General features: G+C 49.0%; 1 protein-coding gene across 2 annotated transcripts in view; it reads right to left on the minus strand.

Moving 5' to 3' along the window:
* The window catches only part of Zbtb7c (zinc finger and BTB domain containing 7C), a 317,429-nt gene that overhangs the window by 80,437 nt on the left and 213,786 nt on the right, over positions 1-23,206 (minus strand). Inside the window, exon 1 of one of the 2 annotated variants that reach the window (XM_021640086.2) lies at positions 2,235-2,497. The exons of the other annotated variant lie outside the window; for it this stretch is intronic. The gene's annotated coding sequence lies outside the window, so the exon portion shown is untranslated. Of the gene's footprint in view, positions 1-2,234; positions 2,498-23,206 lie in introns of those variants that run through there. 2 annotated transcript variants of the gene reach the window in all.

Below are 23,206 nucleotides of genomic sequence, written 5' to 3' on the forward strand. Positions count from 1 at the left end.
TTTACCACAGTGCCCAGAAGCACATGGCATACAACATAATAGCAGCTGAATTGGTCTGACTGAGAGATTACCCAGTTTTTAAAAAATTAATTCTACCTGTAACATTTACATATTGGTTTATACTATACTGTAATTGAATCAGTCTCCTCAATCATGGCATAAGATTCTAAAAGACATAGGATAGGATGAGTGGCTCTGAATGCAGGCTCATGGACAGCTTACCTAACCCTTTCGAGCCTCAGTTTCTTCATCTGCACAGTGGGACTAACGACGGCAATCCAGTGGGGCTGGTGGAGTATAGGAGAAAGCGTGACAAGTGCTCCCTGGCACAGTGCGTCTCTCTGAGCTCCACCTCTTCCTTTGGCCTCCACTCTCTGCTTATCTTCAGCACTAAACCTGACCAGGCAGGCCAAGGCTCCTGCTTTGCAACCTGCAGGCCTTTACCCTCAGGTCTTCCTCCTTACCGTCCCTGGCCCCACGGTACCTGCTTCTTGAATTCCTCTGGCAGTCACGGAAGAGTCACTGCCCTCGGTCTCACTTAGAGCGGTGGTTCTCAGAATTCCTAACGCTGCAACCCTCTATGGCATACAGGTGACCCCCCACCATAAAGTTAGTTTCAGCACTATTCTTAACTGTAATCTTACTACTCTTATGAATCATAACGTAAACATCTGTGTTTTCCGATGGTCTTAGGTGACCCCATGGGAGGGTCAGTCGGTCCTATGCTGCTGAGGGGGGACGGGAGAAGCCTACTCATCTTCTGTGCCTCTCCCAGCAGGGCTCCAAAAGGTCTTATGCGCTCCGTGTCTACCAGTTACACACCTTCATGAGGGCAGGGCAGTGTCCGAGGACTGGCTGGTACAGATGCCCACTGTTCTGAATAAGGGGCCCTGGACTCCTGTGCTGTCTCGGGCATGATTTTGGAGAATGTTTGCCACCCAGTTTCTCACCTGTGAAATGGAGTAGACAGTGGTGGTGGGGGGAGCCTAGGGGACAGCCACCATAGGAATACCATACCCATCCAGAGAGAGAGATTGAGCTTCAGTGAAAACAGAGGGAGGAGTGGGGTAAAACTTGAACCTTTGCTACCCCCGTCCCTCAAGCATATCAAACACCACATCCGCTCCCATCCGCCTGCTCCACTCAAAAATCTACGTAATCTGGAGAAGACGGGCTCCCAGCTTTGATCACTTCTTTCACACTTCAAAATCCCGCAGTTAGAGAGGCTGGAAGAGGCATCACCCTGGCCAGCAGCGGAACTGCGCAGGGCCAGGACCATCTGCTAAACCAAGAAGGCAGCTGCCCCTGCCCTGTCTGTTCACCAAGTAGCCTTAGGCCAGGCAGCAGAAGCCAGGACGGGAGTCCGATGAGGGGGAATCCTCACCATGAGGCATGACAACTAGAGGACTCAGCATTGAGAAGCTCCACGCAGGGTTGCGCTCGGTGGGTGGTGGCCCACTCTTTCTAGCCTAAGCCAAGATCACCCCCCGGAGGTGGGGGTGGGAGGTGGGGGCCAGGTGTTGTGAGGACGACAGAGGCTAGCACCTGGAAAAGGCTGGAGGTTCCCCGCACTCCCCAGACCGGGTTGCCGCGACTCCCCCCTGAGCTAGACTCCCCCTGAGCTAGACCCCAGCTAGACTCATTTGACTCTAGAGAGTTTTTCCCACCTGCCCAGTCAGGATGGAGGGCACGAAGGTGCCTCCACTCCATCAGCTCCTGATTCAAACACCAGGTCCCTGATGGTACTCCCTTTATTTTTCTGCTCACGTCTGGGAACATGACTTCTGCCAAATCGCCATGGTTTTGTCCCTTCAAGTTTTTACATCTGATACTCCGGGCAGACCAACTTGCCCCCCCCCCACACACACACACCGGGACGCGGGTGTGCAATTTAATTTGGTCATATTTGTCCGCAATCGCCTTTAGCGGTCTCAAAGGAAGCTGCGAAGAAGGAAGGTGACGGGTGTCGCCTCAGAGTTCCAGGTTCTGTCCCAGATTGGACCCCGCAACTCCACACCCTCCTCGAGTAAGGCCAGGGTCGGAAACGACCCAGCCGAGGCGCCTGGCAGCGCCTGCAGGAGCCGCTCCGCACCACCCGGGCTACCGGGTCCCCGCCACCCCAGGCGTCCGCAGAGCTTCCCGGGGCGCCCAATCGGGCTCCGTCCCACCTCCTTCTCCCTGTCTCGGCGCCCCAGCTCACATCCCCAGCCTTGAGGAGGTCACCGCACACCCACCTGGCCACCCTGGGGACGTCGCGCTCCTGCTCCGGCCGTGTCCTGAGCGCCTCCAGGGTCCGAGGCTGGGCGTCCACTCGGCAGCGCTGCTCCGGGAGCCTGCCGCAGCCTGGGAGAGGTTGTCATTGATTCGCTTCGCGCTGGGCGAGTTAAGCCATTCCAGGAGTGGTTTGGAGAGAGCACTCCGACCCCTCCCTCCAACCAGAAGTATTTGGCAGCCGGCCCCTTTCGTCCACCTGTACAGTTAAACGCGGGACAAGGACTAATTGCTCCAGTGGCTTTTTCTGCTTTTCTTTAGAATACGTAAATTAACCCTTCAGGGAAGGTAAAACAGAAATGAAAGCAAGGGCGGTGGAGTTTTTCTTTCCTTCTTTTCTCCTGGGTTTTGTCCCCCCTCCTTTTCTCTAATATTTCACAAAAAGCCTTGCCACTTATCTCTAGGCAAGGGAGGCTTTTTATTATTATTGTTTTATTCAATTCTCTGTGTCTGTGTTTTATTTTTAGAGGCAATTTTGTTTCCATTTGCCTGAAACCTGAGCCCAATAAAATTACTAGAATTATATGTTTTCTCCTTAAAGGGTCGTGATTGTAACTTAACCAAATCAAACACTGTACAGCAATCACTCAAACCACAAAAGGAAAAAAAAAAAGAAAGAAAGAAGAAAAGAAAGAAAAAAAGAAAAGAGGTGCCAGCGGCAAGCACAGAGCTGGGGGTCGTAGGACCTGGCCTGGGAGGGGTCATCAGGCCTGAGGCAGTGGCACCCACTACTCCTCTCTCCATGGGCAGACACTAACTTCGCAGTGTGACTCAATGCCTCCCACTTGGGGTGGGCCAGCCACCATCACAGAGGTGTGGCCCAGCACCCTCTCCCCAGCCTGCCCACACCACACCCTTTTTGTAAACTGCCTTCTGGAAGGCTCTGGCTGGCTGAGTCTATCAGGTCAGGTCTCCTTCCCCCAGGGGCTGTCTGGTCACCCTGGGGGAAATTGCTATTAACTCTTAAACAGCTGGCTGTTCTCAGGAATGGGGGCGGAGCCAGGGAGGGAGTCTTGGTTGACGGGTATCACAAACCACAGGAGACCGTGAGGTGCCTGGCCTTCTATGCCGCTGTTCCAAGGGCAGGCCAGAAGCCCTTGCTCACCCTGCAGCCGGGCTACAGTGACCCACGGAGAATGAGCACTGGGGCCCGAGAGCTGCAGAGCCCTTGAAGATGTTCCCACTAAAACAGGACAGTCTTTCTTGGAGTGTGTCCTGCACAGAACCCATCCAGGCAGGCACATAGAAAGGGTCTCATGTAGTTCTGACAAAACCCAGAATGCTTGAGGCAGGGGTTCCCATCTAGTCTGGAATGAATTTGTCAGCTACCCCAAGCCTTAGCAGAAAAGCCCCCAGAAGGCAGTGTGAGGGGAGAGGGGCTGGTGTGGAATAAGGAATTGGGTGAAAGAGGGGAGCACTTCATGAGCACAAGTAGGTAGTTTCCAAGATCAGATGAGCCTATCGTAGTCAAACCGCATATTCCCGGAAGAAAACAAAAGAATGAAAAATCAAATGTTTGTCCATAAGTCACTGGTTATGTAAAATACATAACCAGGGCTCCACTCCCAGACCTGGGCAAGCAAGTAGTCCAAAACAAGACCCCAGTGGAGTTGGTACCCATCCAGAAATGCTTGTCTATGTACTGAGGGTTTTGCCTCAGCAGCCACAGGCGGGAAAGTGCAATGGGGGCCACTTTTGGCCTCCTCTATGGGGCAGATAAAGCATAGGTAGGGGATGGGAGAATGTGGGGCAAAGGGCATAGAGCACCATCCCCTGGGAGCAGGGTGTGATTTCTACAGAGTGCCAAGGGACCACAGCAGCGAGGAGGCAGGCTTATGCACACAGGCAGGCCAGAAGTTTATGCAGCTGTGAGAAGGAGGGCACGTGGGAGGAGAGCTGGGGAGTGAAGGCTGGAGGTGGAGTCATGGGTGAGCAGACAGCTGGTTTGGCTCAGAGGGTCCTCTTAGTGGGTCAAACATTAGGTGGGTGGGGTAAAGCCCCATGGTACATGTACCCATGGGTACAGCTCCAGTGCAGGAGTTCTTTTGGAGAAGGAGGGAGATTTGGAACACCTTTTCAAGGCCGGTTGAAGCAGGGGTCTGCAAGGAGGGGATGGGCAGAGGGGATGGAGGACTGGTGAGGGAAGGGGTAGGAGAGGGGAGGTGACTGGCTCAGCCTGCCCCAAGCAGCCCTTCCTCACAGGACTCCCTCCAGCCAGCTCTGGAAGGAGTGTCTGGGTAAGCCAGAGGGTGGTGCCAGGGCTGCTGAATTTACAGCCAAGAGCCTGGAGGAGAGCTGGCCCATGTCCAGTCTACCCGCTGGGTCCTGTAGTGGACAGTCAGTGTCATGCCTCCCTCCCTCTTAATCACAGTGTATGCCCTGCTGGGACACTCCCTTTGGAATAGCTTTGGGCAAAAAAAAAAAAAAAAAAGAGAAAAAAGTGGGGAGCACCACCCCTTCTGCCTTACTCTGTGCCAGCTGCCTCCTGGGAACAAGAACATAAATAAAGGCAGCTCAGAGAGGGCTGGGTAGGCAGGGAGCCACAGGGAGACTCCCAAAGCCACCCACAGAAGGGGCTCTGGGCAGGGCAGACTCTAGACCTATGATTGCCCATTTCCTTCTAGGCTGGTTTCTTCCTCCTTCCGGGCTTGGGCTCTCTGTGCTCCCCTCCCTCTTACTCACCAGCTCTTCTGCTCTCTCCCTCCTGTCCTCCATCAGCTGGCCCTCGACCCTTGATCTGACCTGTCCTCTCAGGTCAGATCAACCAAAGCCCTAAGCAGGCAGGCTTCACAGGCACACTGACTCTTACTGGCTCTCAAGCAAACACTCTTGACAACCTAGTGACAATGGGGCCCTCCCTCAATCACAGGCATGGCTCAAGGCATGCAGAGGCCCCACAGTCAAATGAGCTACTGTCATTATAGGAAACCCGGGCAGGGCCTGCTTGTCACTGTGATCGGGGCAGTGCAGACAGCTTCTATGCACGAGGAAGCACAGCATCCACACGTGCTGACATGAAGAGCAGGACACGTACCTGAGCTCTTCCAGAGAGGCAGCAGAGCAGTCACCAATGGTCTCCTTCCTAATTCAGTCCTCACGTCGGTACCACGAGGCAGCAATGAATGCCTTTCCATGTGCTGATGAGGAAACCGGGGCTCCAAGAGATCTTGGAACTCCCTCAAGCTCACATTGCATGATGTATAATAAAACTGCTTACCACACCTTGGTCTTCATGGTGCCCAAGGGCTGCCCTGGAGTTCAAGCCCTAGATCTTTGTCTAGGTAGACCATGGGTTCTGTATAGAACTGGGCTTGGCCCATACATGCCTCAGTTTCTCTACATCCTGGACATGAGAGCAATGTCTCTTACCGACCCCAGGAAATATTATTAAACAGAAGGTTGGACTCAGCTACAGCTTTGGAGAATCACCTTGTCACAATGGAACTTGTGTCTGCAACCTTGCTGTCTCCTCCTTGGCCCCTGCTTTGCCCATAGCCAAGTGCCCACCAGCTAACCCACTTCCACAACAGACTACAAATCCCTTCCTGCTACCCTTTCAGCTCCCCAAACAGTGTCGCCCCGCAAACCCACACACCCACCTCTATGGAGATATCTTGTCCATCCCTGTCCTGCTCCTTAGTCCCATGTCATATGACTTCCCACACAATCTGATCAAAACATGAATCAGGCCCTGGTGTATCAGTAATAGAGTATTTGCCTCACATGTATGAGGTCCCGGGTTCAATCACCAGCACTATAAAAAAATTCAGATCATATATAGAACACCTGCAATGCTCTCTGGACTGTGTACTAGGCCATAAGACCTGGTAAAATCCCAGCTTCTCTCTCCAGAGTGCCTCCCTCCTGCCCTATACTCCTGACACAGGCAGGCAGGTCCCATTGCCTTTCCTTGGCTCTCATTCCCTGACCTGAAATTATTTCTTCCACCTCAGGTCTCACAGAAATGTCATCACCTCAAACAGGGCTTTCCAGACCACACAGATAAATCAGGAGCTCCCCTTCCTGCCTGTCCTCTGTCTAAGGCCTTTGATCAGAGTGCCCTGTCACTGATATACTTTATTTTACAGAGCGCTTCTGTTTACTGCATTCTTTTACTGTCCCTCCTTTAGAGCGGAGTTTCCCTGAGGGCCAGGGCCTGGCATCTTTCATGCCTAGCATGTGACAGGCACAGGATTGCTGTGTGGGACAGCTGCTGGTTGAGAGAACTCGAGGCCTGGGAAGCATAGCTCTGGGTCTGGCCTGGGCTTTGCTGCTATTAAGCTGTGTGCCCCTGAGGATGTGGCCTCGGTGACATCATGTGCTTCTCCAGATCCACAGCCTCTCCCTCTGTAAGTGGGGACCACGGATGGGATGCTGGGCATGAGCCCTTCTAGCACAGATGTTCTGCGTCCAGAGCTAATCTCATCTGAGGAGAACTTGTGGGAGGTGCATCAGGCCTATAGCTCTGTGTCTGGCTGTGGCAAGGCCTGAGTTCTCTTCGGCTAGGCCCTTGACTCAAGGCAGCTTAAGAGGACCGAAGGCATCATCACATCCCTGTTACAAGACTTGGTGATGGTCTGCTAACCTACCCCCACCACCGACAAGCCACTCGGGCTTGGAAACTGAACTTCTCAGGAGATAGACTCAGTATGAGCATCGCCTTCCCAATAGCCATTTGCTCCAGTCACCAGCTTCGAGGGTCCAGACCCTCAGAGGCGACAGCTGGTGTACACACAGCAGAGCGTGTTCACTTCAGCTCCTCAGTAGTGTTCTGAACCTGCTGTCCTTGTTCCTGTCCTTATTGTTCTTATCTGGAAGCACTAGATGGCAAACCCAGGGCTCCCTGCATTCTCATCAACTGCTCTACCACTGAGTCGCATCCTCAGCCCTTAATTTTGTAGCCTACTTGGCCTTTACAACAAGTTTTGAGAAAATCCCTAAGAGGACCTGTATCCCTTTGCAGATGAGGGAGCCAACGCCCAGATTAAAATTTATGAAAGCAGAGAGAGGTCGCCCATAATGAAGGATGACTATTTGTGGCAGCGCAGGCAGTCAGTCTCCCTCCCTCCCTTTCTGAGCAGCTCAGCACTGCATTCAGTCTTCGCTTGACAACAACCCACCTTGAACCTGTTAGGTGCACAACAAACATTTAATCAAAGTCCGAGGGAGACCGAAGCCCCAGGAACCAGAGCAATAGGACAATCACAGCACTTCCCATAAGATTCTTCTGGAGGGCCCTACCAGCCTTTTCCTTCGTGGCTTCTCCAGGTTCCACTCTGCCTAGACAAGACCAAGACCTCGACTCAGGCTCCAGTGGCCTCTGAGATCATCCCGTGCTACACTGTCTGACCCCCAGTCAGAGCTTACTCAAGTGTATCAAATGCCAACTTGAAGTAAGAAGTCATTGCCCTTTAGCATCAAGAACAGAGAGGGAGCCACAGACAATCCATGCGTGTGCTCATCTCGGGTCCACTGTAATGGCCCTGCATGTGATCGCCCCGTTTAGCAGATGCAGGGTGCACTTTTGCCACTGGGTTTTAGTAGCAGACCCAGTCATGGCCAAGCTGCCCAAACTCCTCTGTTCCTCCAAGTACCCGGCAATCACACAGAGAAGTGGACCTCTGGGGCTGGCTGGCCATTGGCTGCCCTGTCCTATGGGAGGTGGAGGGTGAGGGCAAGGGGCTGTGGCCCTGATATCTCCAAAGACTGGATATCTTTGGAGGCTGCCTCTCACGTCTTGTTCCTGGGCCAGCTGGTGCTTGTCTGGGGCCAAAAAGCCTCAGAGGGGAGGTGCTGATTAAGTATAGGTGCTGGGGTGTTTGCCCTTGGGGGAGTAAAGAAAAGAACTCTGATGAGTTGGAACACAGGTCAGGGATAAGCCACTGGACGGGGATAGGCTCAGAGCTTGGCTGGCTGTGTGGTTAGCTGGGAGGGAGAGCAGTGTCCTGGCCCTCTTGCCCAAAGTCTGACTTCCTCTTAGATTGTATGGCACTCAGGGAAGGGGGAGGAAAGGGTGCCAACTAGAAGCCTGAGCTAAGCCTGGCTGGGGTGGGGCTGGGCCTGTCACCACCGGAGCAGGCTGGCAGCAGAGGGGAGGAAGAGGCTGGGTCAGATCCTGGCCTAGGTGGGGCATCAGCTGGAGGGCGGACAAGTTCCCCTTTTGTCTCCATTTCACTCGTTCTACTACCCCACTCCCCCCTGTTTCCCTTACTTTCACAGGTAAATACCACCCCTGCTTCCCACCTTGACTAAGGCTTTGGCTTGGCAAATGGTAAACAAGCCCTCCCAGAGCTGACCTTCCAGCAGAGGGGACAAGAAATATGCGAGCGTCTCCTGACGCCAGGCCATGACACTCTCAGCCCCTGTCGCGCCACAGAGAACCTCTCACCTCAATTGATCCTCACCCTGGGACCGAAGGAGGGCAGGAACAATACAGTGCAGTGAGGAAATGGGATGGAGGGTGGGGAGTTGGCTTAGTCAAGGTCACCCTGGGAGTAGGCCTGACTCCCTGCCCCGTGCTCTCCCAGGAGAGGAGGCTTGACTCTGTTCTTCTTAGAGACAATGTTTTTTTTTTAAAGGAACATTTGTACATAGATAATTAAGAAGAAAAAAAATGAACAAAGAACTTCGACCTACACAAGCTGTGAATTTGCCTAACACTAAATGAACATTTGGTGTGTAAGACAGGCTCCCTAGGGGTTCAGCTGCTCTCTGGCCTTGACCCATACTCCCTTGGGCAGAATCTGGCTTGTCCTCTCAGGATCCTTCACATCTGTGAATTCTCATTGCCCAGTTAGGCTACTGGATGTAAGAAATATTCCCTGGGTGTGAAGAGTCTATCCTTAACCAAACTTTGGACATGCTCCTCCAAGCCTTCTTCTTTCTTAATTAGGCCACATCCTTAAGCTTGTCTTGGGTCTGCCTAGGCCAATTTAAACAAAAACCTGCTAAGTTTGGGGAGAGCACTGTTGTCCCACTCCCAATAATCACTCTGTCTGCCTTCTGGGAGAGTCTTAACTTTGTCCAGCAAGAATTTGATGTTTTCTCTTAGTATTCTTTTACCCACGGCACTGTAACCTTACCCCCAGAGCCCTGCACTCCCTCCAAGTCCTTCCAGAGCTGAGCTCAGTCCCTCTCCTTTGTTGCAGTCCTGGCTCAACTATAGTCAAAGCAAGAACAGGAAAACTACCCTTATTTTAATAGCCCCAGTAAAGCTTTCCTTAGCCATTTTAGCAACTGTATGAATAGCTGTTCGTTTAAAAGCTACCAACTCAACAGTCACACTCAATTCTGACCCCTAGATTTGCATCTAGCACCCCAAGTTTCTCCTTTGATGGAGTGACCAGAGAGACCTACTCTTGATTCAATACAGAGTTCCAGATGACAGTCCTTGAGACATATTCAGGAAACATTTTTATCAGTCAGTTTCTGAGTGGACTCTCCCAGGCTAAGTTAGAGTGGCCGACTTCTTTAACAGACAGGTTCTTGTTTGAAACGAATCTTCCTGGATGGAAAGATCTTTTCCCCCCCTGGTTATTGATCCCCTGACTCGAGGGCAGGAGCCTCTGGCTTTTTTGGGAGGCACAGAAGCTGTGCCAGAGTCAGGGAGTACTGTAGAGGCTGGATTAGAGTGCTAGGCGTGTCTGCGCAGAAGACAGAGGCTGAGTGAGAGCCCAGGCTTCTTTGGGAGGTATCATTAGTTAAGGACAGGGAGCATCTGAGGCCTACTCCCAGGGTGACCTTGGGTAAGCCACCACCCACCCTCCATCCCACTTCCCACCCCAGCCCTGCTGACCTCAGGCTCCACCACTTCAGCACTACTCCCACCCTCTTGTGTTCTGTTGGCATGACTGGATAAGGAGACTTTGGAAGTTTAATGGCTTCTCTAGGAGGTCTTCTTCCTCCTGTTCCCCCTTCAACCTCCCCGTGACTCCCTCAGCCTGGCCATATGTTCCCCTGTAAGCCCTTCCTCCTCCATCTCTGTTCACCCCACAGCTTCCTTCCTCCCACTCCAGCCTCACAGGATCTCACAGTCACTTTAGACCCTTGACCCTCCCAAGGGAACCACAGGCAACTGTATATCAGGACAAAAGACAATCTTGAAAGTTTCCTCCATAAATATTGGTAGCAAGCTCTGACCTTCCTATTGAGCACCAAGCTTATAACCTTAGCTCATTCCATCTGTTAGAAACCAACTCTGTTGAAAATAGCAAGTGGAGCAAAGTTGAGGGACAGCTATAGTGTACAGACCAAGGAGTTTACATCACTGTATTTGCATAACTTATGGCTGAGACTTAACAAGCAAAGCTATAGTGACAGTTTGTGTCTGTTTATGTGTTCATGTGTGCATGTCACATATATGTGGTACCTTTTACCTCCAGATGGTACTATCTAATTAACTTATAAAACCCTCTAAGACAGTTGCATTCAAACTGGCTTAGATATAAAGTATACTTGTCTCCTCTCGTCTGTGGGCTCACTTTCTACAATAATTTTTATCTACGGTTAGTGATTGACAGTCAGCTAGGATCCAAAAATATCAAAAGGAGAATTCCAGAAAGAAACGATTCATTGGGTTTTAACATATATGCTTTTCTAATACTTGAGCAAAATACTGTGATACCGTAACCATTGATTTGATGAATAAGATTGCAACTATGTAACTACTGGGAAGGCAGCACATGCATACAGGATTCCGTGGACAAAGGGAAGATTCACATCCTAGGCCTGGCAGACGGGAAGACGTGAGATGTCAGCGCGCCACACAGAACGACAACCTGGGGACCAGCAGAGGTAAACAGCAGCCTGACGTCACAACCCCTAAGGAGAAACCTGTGCTGCTCACCTCAGTTGATCTCATCGTGTAGGTGTTGAATTACAGTCTTCTGTCATCACAGCGCAGCACAATAAAGTGTTCGGAGAATAAAGACCACATTTACCTATGTTTTGTTTACGATTGTTCTGTTTTATTACTACTTATTGTTGCAAATTTCTTACTGTGACTAATTTACAAGTTAAATTTTATATAAGCATGCAAAAAATAGGAAAAACAGTGTACTGTATGGTAGGAATCTAGTGGGGGGTCTTAGAACATACTATCGTAAGTACTTACATAGATTAAGTAAACTCTCAAATATATGAGTTTATCCAAATGTTTTCCAAGTTCATGTAATTTAGGCAAATCTTTTGTAAATAAGACAATTTAATAGTATTGGTTTCATAAAACTAGCCACGCATTAAGTATAATACAGTCAAGGTGGGTGGCCCACATGTTTAATCTCAGCACTTAGGAGGCAGAGGCAGGTGGATCTCTGTGAGTCCGGGGCCAGCCGACTCTACAGAGTAAGTTCTAGGACAGCCAAGGCTACACAGATAAATGCTATCTCAATAAAACCAAAAGAAAGAAAGAAAGAGAGAGAGAAAGGAAGGAAGCAAGCAAAAAAGGAAGGAAAGAAGGAAGAAAGGAAGAAAGAAAGGAACAATTCAATCATACATTTTGTATTTAATGTTCTTTCATACACACACCCACATAAACAACAACCTAAATTAACTGACAGCTCTGTTTAATGTCTAACACATTTTTTAGCAAACCAGAACATGTTTGTGGGATAAACATTTTATGAATAGACAATTATGTTGTAGGTTGGATAACATAGTTTTCAAGAATCTCTTAGTAACTTCCTACCTTAGATCTATGCTGAATTAAACTGAGCACCAGATCTTCAGTAAGGGCCTAGGTCACTTCTATGTAAGACCAAATACTGAGGCCTATGAGTCACCAAGCCCAAGTTTACACTTAGATGCCCTTGGATCTTTATTTTTATATAGTACAGGAAGGCTCTATATTTTGAGCTGGTTCATAAACATATTCTTTTTTACCACAAGGCAGTTGTACTCTGAAACAGTATAGCCCATAAAAAAGTTTTCTAGTGTGCTACAAAATCCTTGTATGTTACAGATGGTTTGTCTCTTTCAAATCCTGAATGAAATACTGACATTGGATTGCTCTCAAAATGTATTTTCTCTCACCTTGTAAAGAAAGACATGTTAAAAGACAATTAGGAGTCAGCCTGGGTGGTTCATGCCTGTAATCTCTGTACTTAGGCAGCTGAGGCAGGAGGATGGCTGTGAGTTTGAGGCTAGCTTAGGCTACACAGTGAGTTTTAGGCCAGTCAGAGGTAGCGTCAGATCCTGTCTCAAAGAGCAATAGTTTATCTGATGAGTTGACTTGCATGAAAATATTACCCAAAAGATAACATAGTTTCTTTCTCTTGCGTGATGCATGTATGGGGGTATAGTGTATTGGCAGAAAGCTGCATAAAGCTCTTCAGGTGTGTGGCTAGCCTTGCTGTTCGTGACATGCCTGGTATAAGGCCATAACTTCAAAAATTGGTCTATACGTTGCGCCACTGAAGCACCCAAACTTCCTAACAGATGAATTCCCATCGTACTCCGCTGTCCCAGTGGCAAGCTTCTGCTTTGCTGATTCCTTTCCGACGAAGCTTGCTACCAACTATTTCCAGAGTCCTCTGTCTTCAGCAGAAAGGGGGTTTCTCAGAGCCCCATGGAAAGGTCTGGGGGTGATTCTCTAGGGTCCAGGTTTCTGCTGGTTTTCCTTACCTAACCCTGGGCCCTGCCACTAGAGCAAAGCAGGATTCCCAGACTCCTAGGGCAGAAGCCACTGTTCATAAGCCCGCTAGCCGCATGGAAAGCAAACCTAGGTGTGATTACATGCGACTGAATGGAGAGACGAAGGGGGACAACTGCTCATTATTTTGCTGCTGCTCAGGAGGGAGTTCTCCCTTTTCTTTTGCATTAAGTATCCAGAACCTACAGCCATTTAGCTGACGAAACATCCCCCTTCTCCTCGTGTCTGATTTGTCCATAATTCAGGATGTTCTCCATTGGAGAAGGATTGACACTTGGTACAATTTCAGTAAAAATTTACTATCTCTGTAACGGGTGTGATTAGAAACACTGGTTGTAGAGGACTGGCATGAGGATGTGGCATCAGATATGACAAGGCTTTCCAAAAGCTACGGGCGGCCTCAAGGGGCCAGCGCTTTCAGCGCCCTCTTGGGAAAATCGGACTAGAACCTCACGTGTACGTGCATAACAAGGCCACTTCTGGGTAACTCAGGAATTTTAGGATATCTGGATATTCAAGGACTTCAATACACACACACACACACACACACACATCATATATATACATATACATATACATATACATATACATATATATACGTCCCAGAGTACACTGGTGGTAGTTCCCTGCTTTACTTCCTTGCTACGAGAAGTTTGTTCTGGTGCAGCCTCAAAGTCCCTAGGTTAAGTTCCAGCCTAGCAAACTCAAAAAAAAAAAAAAAAAAAAAAAAAAGCCAAATTGTCAATTGCCAATTTTGCTGCACCCATGCTCACTATCTGGTCGAATCTAATGAGACCAGACTTACTTTATAAACAAGAACAATTTTACGTTGATGATCCTTGCTAAAAGGTGGAGAGCGACTACAGGAGAATTTATAGGTCAGCAGAAAACACTAGTGCACCCTTCTAGGCTAGTGACATCTGTCTTCTTCATCAGCTGTGGGGTTTGTCCTCCACCGACAGGTTGATCTGCAATTATGCCTTCTTTTCCATTTGCTAGTGTTTGACTCTGAGGAAAACAGGCATGGGAAAATGAGGGCAGGTGTGTGTGTGTGTGTGTGTGTGTGTGTGTGTGTGTGTACATGTAGGTGAGTGTGTGCACGTGAGAGTTCAATTGGTGAGTGTAGGTGAGGAGGCACAGTGGATAGGACAAGCTGGCTAGGTGGCTGACTGCTGGATGGGACAAGGATTGTTTACCTGTACTTTCTCTGTGGCATCAACACAAATGGAGCATGCATGCACTCTAGCTGGCTCCGGTGTACTCAGGCAGAGGACGGATTCACCTGCTCCGATGGCTAGTGGAGCCAGCTGGTCAGTGAGGGATACTGAGTGTGGCTCAACTGTCTACAGCCCCTCCATAAGGCCATACAAATTGGAGAGCACAGCGGCTCTGCACAATGACCCTGTCCTTATGAGATGGGGATCTGTGAATTGTAGCTAGACATTTCCTATAGTCTCAGGTTAGACTTCTAAGACAGACAGGAGGACAGAGAAGAACTAAACAGCCATCACAAGATCAAAACAGTGTGCTTGGTTTCCTGAAGGAACCACATAAAGAGAAGACTCATTGTTCACCCCAAGGGACAGGAAAAATATCAGGGCAGCTGTGTAACTATGCTTCTAGAGTTGCGCAGATTATTTTCTAAAATATTTAACAACCCCATAAAATCAGTACATATTTTTCTCTTTTCTATAGAAGGACAACTTTGAGCCAGGATCTGAACTCAGCTTACATTTACCACCTCTGAAATCAGCCTCAGTCATGGGGAACTGGCTATTCTGGGGCTCTTAATGCAATAGGAGGAACCACAGCAAAGTACAAAGGTGGGCTCTGTTAACCACAGCAGCAGGAAAACACGAGCCAGGGCGCCTTGTTTGAGGCTGTGGATGCTGTTTGGGGCATCTTCTGACAGAGAAGCAACAGCTTTCTCTCCGGCAGCTTTACTGAGACATGTGTTTCAATTGGGAAGTGACTGTAAAGTTCGTGATGGTCTCCAAGCAGAGAACAGTGCTGCAGGCGGCCATGCTGTGTAGCAAGGGAGGCGCTGGGTATATCCTGGAGCAGCAGCCAGCTCTCCTGGACATGTGATTAGGAGGAGATTCCTGGGACCCACGTGGGCCCACAGAATTGGAATTTGAACGTCAAATCTGCATTTTCATAGGTTTCCCTAGGAGTATGAATGATGATGTTGGTGGGTAATTGGGGTTGGCTGGATTTCCGTACATAGGCAATACCATGATTGGGATGGTACACAGGGAGTTCATGGGCCAGGGAGTTTGCCCACTCCTAGTTCTCCAGTCTCCCGCCAGGCTGGAGGGAACTATCAAGGCTGAGCAGCAGTCTGGGTCCTACTTGCTCTTTCAGCTTCTACCCCAGCTGTGTCGGCAGCTTACAGCTCAGTGTTCCTCCTGGCATTTCTGCTTTGAGAGCTGGGTCTCTCCGCTCTGCTTTTCCATGGGTCAGACTGGTGTGTGTGTGTGTGTGTGTGTGTGTGTGTGTGTGTGTGTGTGTGTGTGTAGGGGTTGGTCATGCACATTTGCACTGTGAGTTGGACACAGATAAGGACTGTGGGTAGCATACCTGAGAGCAGAGAAGTGGGGCAAAGGTGAGGTGACAGCCAAAAGGAACAAAGGCCAGCCATCCAACCAGACTGATCCATGTGTGCATGCAAGGGATAATGTGATGGGAATATGGTTGGGGCCTTTGGTGAATGTTACACGTGCCAGGCTGTGGAGTCTAAATATTGGGGAAGGGCAAGGATCTATTTCTAAGCAGCCATTACTGGGACACGGCTATTTATGAAGGACCTTGACTCTGGCTCATCGGGTCCCTCGGCACTGTGCCATGGTAGGCTTCAAGGGCTCTTCAACCCTAAACTGCTGTGTGGACCCGAGTATGGAGCGTGTTTCTTTTTGTTGGGGAAACAGCTCACATCATACATTAGATTTTCAAAACAGTTTATGCGCCCGGATAAAGTTCAAGAAAGAATATTCTGGTAAAAGAATGGAAGCCGGCTAGAAATCCAAACTATTTCACGAGCTGCACACACAGAGAACCACCCCGTGCGCCGCTGACATACATTTCCATGCTATGAATGGGTGGCAGCGAAGCCGGGAACAATCAGGCCCCTGCTGCGGAGGTGTCCAGAGTCACCGTCCTCTAAGGACTATGGCAGGCAAAGATAAAGCCTCCCCGCAGTGACGAAGCAAGCCACTTTGTGGGAAAATGGGATTTGGTTTCACAACTTTTCCAGAACTGTCTCTTGCATAAGACGAGACACATTTGACAGGAGTCCCTCAGAGCCCTGACTGAGCGCTTGGGCACCATGAAAGGTGCCTTACAAGTACAGTCTTGTTTACTTCTGCAGAGGCCCTGGAGGCTTGGGCAGCGCTAGAGCATCTCATTTACAGGGGCGGAAATGGAGGCCCAGAGGTTTGGAGTCACTTGCCCCAAAGCAAACAGCTCTAAGTGAGGCGGTTGTGCTGGGAGCTTGTTGGATTGGTCCACAGCAGGGCTGGTTCTTGGAGGCCCGATGGTAGCCGTGATATCCGGTGGTTAGTCAGCTTCATCTTCTACAAAAGGGCTGGACTCTAAATGCCTTAGGCCTACAGCTCCATTTGTCCTTACAAAGACAGCGCTGTGTACACACCCGAGGTCACACTGCCTTGTAGTTCATAAAAGTAAGTATGTCGATACTTGCATTTGTTGGCTATCTAGATGAGTCCTTTTATCAATGCCATCCTTTTAGCAAGCTTCTAGGGTGTCATTTCACTGCTGGGACAAAGAAGTAAAAGAAGGCCTAGAACCCTACCTGAGGCCGGCTAGTAAGTGGAGGGGCTTGACCTTACCCACCTTCTCTCTGCGTTTTGGCCGCCTAATGAACAAGGAAGAACCTGAAGATGCAGGGTCAGCTTCCTTGCTTGATGCACTTCTGATGACTAAGGCTTGGAAAAGCTCCGTGCCACAGTCAAAGGGAAAGGAAGGAAGGAAAAAGATGGAGGGAAGGAAGGCAGGAAAGAGGCAGAGGACGGGGAGAGCAACTTGGATGAATGTGGGATATAGTTCGGGAATCATTAAAAATTTTTAGGAGTGATTTAAATATATAAACATGTAGCTGCAATTTCTAAACCTGGGGTTGGGGATCAGTGTGTCCCAAGCCACTCACTCTAGCATAAAGCAGGTGGGAAACATTTTCTGGACTGTGGTTTGAGGTTAGAGCCTACAGCTTCATTATATGTTCCCATGAAGGCAATGATCCTTCAGCTAAAATCAGTGGCTCTTTTTAAGCTTCTTCTCTTTCTCAAGGTTTGATCTTGACTTTTGAAGCCATAGGCTGGTGGTCCTCAACCTTCCTAATGCTGCGACTCTTGAATGCAGTTTCTCATGCTGTGGTGACCCCCAACCATAAAATTACTTTAATGGCGACTTCATTTCATAACTGTATTTTGCTACTATTATGAGTCATAATGTAAATATCTGTTTTCCAATGGTCTTAGGAGGCCCCTGTGAAAGGGTCATTCAACTCCCCAAAGGGGCTGAGACCCACAAGGTGAGAACCTCTGCCCTAGAGCCTAACTGCATGAAGTGCAGCAGTGAACAGCATCCAGAGAACAGAGCTAGCAGAAAAGAGTGGATGGAGCAGCCTATATAGGTCATGCCAAGTCTAGAAGCCAAGCTGGCCACAGAATCTGTGAGGCCCTTGGTGTCAGAGCATGCAGCCAGTGCTCCAAGAAGCCAGTCAGGGCTCAGAGCATGATAACAGGTGTGTGACCTGGGTCCCGAATCCATCTGAGTAGGTACAGTGAAGCAGTTTGGGGACGGATCCCAGGTCAGTGAGACAAGAATAGCCCCTTCCAAACAACCCAGGGATGTTTGGGGATCCCAGCAAGGAAGGCAGGCCATGGATGGAGGCACTGAGCTATAGAGCCATGCTTAGGGGCAGGACAGGGGTTGGGGTGTGACCCGGGAGAGTTGTTATGGTCCCGACTGTGGTCCCAGAAGTCAGACTCAGTCCACACCAACTTTTCCACCATAACAATCTCCCAGTTGGCTCTTAGAGACTCATTCTCCTAACCACATAGTCCTCTCATGACTGCAATTTCCTTTCACTTTTAGAATGAAAATCATGTCTCCGAATCTTGAAAGAAACCTTGTGCATTTCTCTTGTTTGTTTCTTCACTTACTATTTTATGGTGGCCATGATCCCGTGATGCACTTCCGCTCATCTCTATCCACCAGGTCTGCCTCTATCCACCTGCAGATGCCACAGTCTGTCATCCTCTGGTTAAGCCAGTGGCTCTCTGAGCTATCCTGTTAAACATTCAAGTCCTGGTCTCTTTGGTGGTGGTGGTGGAGGGGGATGCTTAACAAGTCTGAAGAAGTTTGCATAATAGAAAACCCATGAAACCCTACACCCTTACCCTACAGCACCAGCCCCCACCAGTGCAGCATCTCAGAGTTCCCAAAGGAGTCAAGAGCTGTTGCCAAGTAGGTTTTCCTCAGCAGGCCTCTACTTCTGTTTGCCATTTGGGGCCATGAAGACTTGAAAACCCAGAAGCTAAATATGTTAGGATTGTGTGTAAGATGGGAGCACCTAGCCCCCATCTGAAACACTGGTTCGCAGGCCTCAGAGGATTGTGTGTTAAGGCTTGTTTTCTGTGGTCTCTTTCGGTCCTTCAAAATTATTTGATTCCCCTTCAGGTTCTTGGCTCCAAGCTATATACAGGATGCAAGCCAGTGGAATGTGTTCCCCTGGACAGCACATAGTCTTTACTAGATTAGATGTGTGTGTGTGGAGGGGGATATTTCTTTGAAATTTTAATTTCTTGCCACTAAGATATTTGCATGGTGTGGGTATCTTAGTGTGTGTGGGAGCATTCTTGGGCTCCCCTGGCCAGGCTGATAGTCACAAGTTCAGTACAAACTGTAGCCCAGATAAACAAGTGTCTGTTTGTTTCATTCTTTTGAAGCAAGGTCTCATGTAGCCCAGGCTGGCCTTGAACTTGCTACTCAGCCAAGACTGGCCTTGAGTTGTTGATCCTCTTGCCCCTACCTCTTGAGTGCTGGGGTTAGAGGAGTGTGCTACCATGCCTTGCAAAAACAGGCTTATAGGTCATCCTTTTCCATCCAGCTTTGTGAGCCTAAAGATTTAGGTGGGGGATGGTAGCACCTTCAGCCTGTCACAGCAGCTGGGTACCCTCACTTTGCCCCCAAGGAAGTAGGGGTATGCCCACAGTTATAAAAGATACCTGTGTCTAATCACCGTACTCTGTAGAGATGTATGACATGATCTACAGCAGTCTGGAAAGGATGGGTGCATTTACACCCCACCTTCACCTGAAAGTGACTGGGACCAGCATCTGAATATGACTGCAGTTTAAGGGAAATGTAAAAACTCAGGAAGCAAAATGAGGGAAGTGGATCAGATGGAGCCAAGCTTGAGGTGAGCCTGGAGAAAGCCCCCAGGCCCACAATGTCTACAGCCTGAATACTGAGGAGGAGGCTGCATTAGCCTATGGGGCTCTGCTTTCTTAGTCTCAAGGACTTGCCACTCACCAACCTTGTACCAGTCAATCAAATGGGCAAATCTTTGTGCAGAGTGAGTGACATCGAAAGGTAAAGTAGGAAACACAGCAGGCTGGGCTTATACTCATAGTCTCATCTTCTTAATGCTGCCTCCTACACTGTTCAGGGCTGTGGCATGCTATGACCGAAGCCGCCATCATTGGTTAGTAATTCTGAGTGAATACTCAATGACTATTAAACAAACCTGGGGACTGACCAAAACCTGGGAAGCAGCAGCACCTTTTCTGAGTTCAAATTACACCCATTTATCATAGGTGGAGGGGAGACATATACCATAGCCTCATGTGTCCCTCTCTCCTGGCTTCAACTGGGAAACATTAAGGCCCCTAGAAGGGAGCAAGAAGGAGCATCATATTCCAGCGTAAAGTTTAGGTCTTCCTTAAGACTTCCTGTTATCTCTGGCAGAAGTGATGCAGGATAATAAGAAGAGAGAGTATTGAAAGAAAACCTCACACTTACAGGGCCTCTGCTGCTGCAAGATGACAGGCAAAGGCCTAACCGCCACTCAAGACACTTGCTGGGGTGGGACAATTCATCTTCAGAATGAGGGTCAAGGTTTGAGCTGAAAGTTAATTGGTGGTCCAGGGCAGCCAGGGTGCAAGTGGTGCAAAGAACTGTGGGTAAGCAGAGCGAAGGGTCCAATCCAGTTTCCCCAATGTGGCCTTTGCCAGTAAACTCAGAGTGCTAACAGAGGGGAACATTTTAATATGCAAAAATTATTAATTAATAACAAAAACAATTCACATAAATGTCATAACAATAACACATCTACAGGATGTTTGGTTTGGGGTTGACTATGGAAAAAAAGGTTTCCTTCTTTACTCTATAGAGAGGAGCCAGCAGTGGGGTGAATCTACCCAAGCAGAAGTAAGGTAAGATGAGGCCTAGCCTCCTTTCTGAGGCCCTCCACGTCTCCCAAAGTGACTATTCCAGGGGCTGACAAAGAGTGAGTTACCATCCCGGTTTTGCAGAGGCAGAAACTTAACCTGGGGTTGTTGAACCACGCGTCAAGGGTCTGGCTGTCCCCAAAACCGCCTAAACTCTGGAGTGGGACTCTGTCTACTTCAGTCAACTCTATCTAATCATGTGGCCTGAGGCAGCTTCTTTAGCCTTTCTCTACCTGAGTTTACTCACCTATAAATGCTGATGGCTAAATCGCACAAGGCAATATGTGGGAAATATCAAGAACAGCCCTTGACACACACATAGTGCTATATCAATGTGTTAAATGCAGAAACTCCTAGCATGGTGTCCCCCTCTGCAGCTCCTACACCAAAGGGGGTTAAGGCCCATTGTGTGTGTGTGTGTGTGTGTTTGTGTGTGTGTGCTATATATAATGCTACAGGAGAAAGCCCCTCAATACTAGTCAAGGCGTTCACTGCAGGGTGAAGGGGCTAGGGCCCAAAGGATGTAAGGAGAAGGCATCTGGAAGATTTCCCCAGTGTTCCAGAACAGTCTCTGCTTCTCTCAGAACTTTGCCAAAGAGGAACACACAGGCTGGTTAAGCCCAAGCCAGACAGGAACAAGAAGGTACCTGGGCCAGATAAGCTGCTGAGTTCAATATGCCCAGGCTAACACTAGGGCAAATGTCGGCAGCATCCCTTCCCTTCCCCCTACTCCTCACTGCTCTTGGTGCATTTTCTTTAGTTCCTGCCTAGGGTCCCATCAGAAATGATGGCTGCCTTGCCTTTGGGAGGGCCGCAAAGGAATGGACAAACAAACTCTGGCTAGCTTTCTCATCGCTTTGGCTTCAACATGACACTGGATGACCCTAGGACTGCAGTTATTTCTGATATCCTGGATCCAAAACCTTAGCAACAGGGTGTCAGTTCTGGGGCAAGCAAGGAACTGCTTCTAGTCTTGGCCTTGCTTCTGTGGGTGCATGCTCCTGGGGAGGGATTCTTTTCTTCCTGGTCCTTCCCATCTCCTGGGTATGAAGGGCTTAGGGGGTAGATGGGCTTGAAGGTTTTTCTTCTCTCTCTCAATCTGTTAGTTTGGTGAGAGCCTTCTGCGGTTAGGCAAACCAGGGACATACTCCATGGCTTTGGACATGGACAGGGCAATGGGGCACCATACATGACTGAACCTACACTTTCTCTAAGTCTGGGACTCATTTGTGGAGATTGCTACGATGCATACATTAAGCTCAAACAACCAGGATCTTCAACAGAGCTGGAGTACATGCGTTGCCAGTCACATCCAGGCTGTTCATTCTGGCCAGAGTTGATGATTGTTGCTGTTGAGCCTGACTCCTCCTAGTTCCTGTTTTCTCTTTTGCAAACTTTCCAATTTTTTCTTCTCAATTTTTATTACTGACTTGGCAAGACACTGGGCTGTTCATTCATTCAACGAATGCATACAGTGTCTGCCTCAGAGGGGAGCAGACTGCAACAAAGGAAGATGCTTAGGAAGATGAAAAGAATATTCAGCATGGCCTTCTCCACGTTACTGCCCCGTCTGTCCATCTGAGGCTTCTGAAGGCACATGATATTAATGATGGTTTGGGACAGACATCTTGCTTCCGGGAAGAGGACAGACAAGGGTTAAGCAGGAAGTAGGAGAAAGTTCACAAGATGTCCTCTATATAGTGCAAGCTCTTCAGGGGTTAGAGATATGAAGAAGATAGAGAGAGATGTTAAAGACTCAGCTGAAACCTCTACTCCCTTCTTTCTCAGCCCTCCATCTGCTTCCAATCAGCCAATCAGAAAGCTTTGTCATTTTCCATGTCAGCAACTGTTCTACCTAGGGTAAGCCTCCTCTCTCATATACTGTCTCCTCGCGCTAGAGTTCCCACTTCCCCACCCGTTCTGTCACCTGTAACCTCATCCTGAAGTTCTATTGGCTGCTCCATTTCTACTAGCCACACACATTGCAGGGTGAGCAGGGGATGGCCTCAACACGGCCTATGTCTTTATTCACCGAATGACTTGATTGGTTCAGTTGGTGACTGTTTACTAAATGCCAGGGCCTGTGACCAAATCTCCCAAAAGGAACTGGTGTTTCTTGTGGGGGGAGGGAGTTGGAGTCATAATCTATTATTTTACCCTTGTTTTCATAACACATAAACTATCTGCACATATTATAGAACCAGACTGTCCTGTTGTAAAACCTAGTGTCCTTCCATGCACCAGCCTCAGTTTCTTTGACCGTAAAATGGGAAGGACAAGCAATGCTACCTCCTAGACTCTTATGAAACAGGGATAAAGCTACTACCATAGTAACTTCATGCCCAGGGCCTGGGAGACTGAAGATGCTCAGTGAATGCTTGTAAATACAAGGCTCACGAATCTGAATAGAGACAAATTACTTGTGATCAAAATCTCTCTTCATAAGCAAGTTACACAATGTACCTTCCTCCTGTTCCGAATCACCAGAGCACGGGTAACGCATTCATCTGGGCTCTGTGGCCAAGGACAACACTATGACAGCTGTCCCAGGCCCAGTGACCTTGGGTGTCTGAGTCTACGATCTTCTCCTGTCACCAAAGGTATTATACCCACTCACTTTAGCCTCATTCCTCTCCTCTTTATTAAAATTCACAGCCGGGGCCTGGATGATGGACAGTTCTCCATCGTCACGCCCTCCTACGGGTGTGCCACAGCGATACTCACAACCTGCTACTACAGGTAGAACCCACAGGAGTGAGAAACAGAAGGTTTTCAGAGCTGACAGCTGGGACCTCTGGTCCCCCCAAAACCTCAG

This window comes from Meriones unguiculatus, chromosome 2 (genome assembly GCF_030254825.1).
Source record: "Meriones unguiculatus strain TT.TT164.6M chromosome 2, Bangor_MerUng_6.1, whole genome shotgun sequence".
In the NCBI taxonomy this organism is placed as follows: Eukaryota; Metazoa; Chordata; class Mammalia; order Rodentia; family Muridae; genus Meriones; species Meriones unguiculatus.